Below are 1,122 nucleotides of genomic sequence, written 5' to 3' on the forward strand. Positions count from 1 at the left end.
TGACATGTTGGCAGGTCCAGCACTGTCAACAACTTCTTCTCTTGTTAGATAATTGGATATTTGGGGAGGATATTTAATTCTCTAATCTCTCCTTCATTCCCCTATCAAACTGTTTCAAGCTATGTTATTTTGTCATAGTTGAACATTGACACTTTGATTAGACCTTTGCAAGCGAGGACTTTATTTTTTAGCCATAGATTTGTGACTCATTAATAACCAACTATACAACAACCCTTAGATATGTCCATGCGACACTTCATAGGTTGTTGTTCAGTGATAGTGAACAACATTAAAGCCTCACAACACTTAAGGGAGACACCTCTAGTTCAATGGTCATCTTGGACCTAAAGAGGCTGAGTTGGTTTCTCAACACAACTTACAGCCAATAAACTACCTTCGAGAAATAGACACAACATTTGGTGCCATTTCCAGGGAGCTCAACAATGAAGATATCATTCCCTTGAGAACGATCAAGACTAGATATAGTCTTTGTTGGTGAACAAAGATTAGAATTTTGATTTTGGCTCATTCCTTTCACCTGACAACTCCACTTTGTTTATTTGGTGATTCCATTGGGTTACCAATTTCACTGGTTCAAGATGTTAAGTCATTCATTATTGTGTTTCCTCAATACTCAGTAATGATTGCATTGAATGGTGTATTTTTATTATTCACAATAATAAGAAAAAAACTCAAAAGTTTACAAAGGATGCACTCTTCAAATTTCACTTGTAAGTATAGTTTCCTATGGAATTTCATTTGCATATTGTAAATATTTTTCATATCTTCAGTTACTGGCAAGGTGGTATGTCAGTTAATCCAATGCTCACATGGTTGCACTAGAGGCATGACTACACTTGATAGTGTACAATTTCAATTCAATAGGGTACGAGTGTGTATGATTGAATAATTTTTTATTCAGAGTTAGTGTGTAGTAGATCAGTTGGTTTTGATTTTCTTCAATATACTTTAGCAGTTTCAGTTTGGAGTGTGTGGTATGTACTAGTTTGAACAAATAACAAGTTGTAGGTTTCATAGTAAAGAGAGAAACCATTGATGAATCACCAACATGCTCATCTACCTCATGTGTTTACTTAGAAATTTTTATACAGTGGAGGTCCT

This window comes from Pinus tabuliformis, chromosome 6 (genome assembly GCF_031772625.1).
Source record: "Pinus tabuliformis cultivar Carrire ecotype Pingquan chromosome 6, CPIR1, whole genome shotgun sequence".
Lineage (NCBI taxonomy): Eukaryota > Viridiplantae > Streptophyta > Pinopsida > Pinales > Pinaceae > Pinus > Pinus tabuliformis.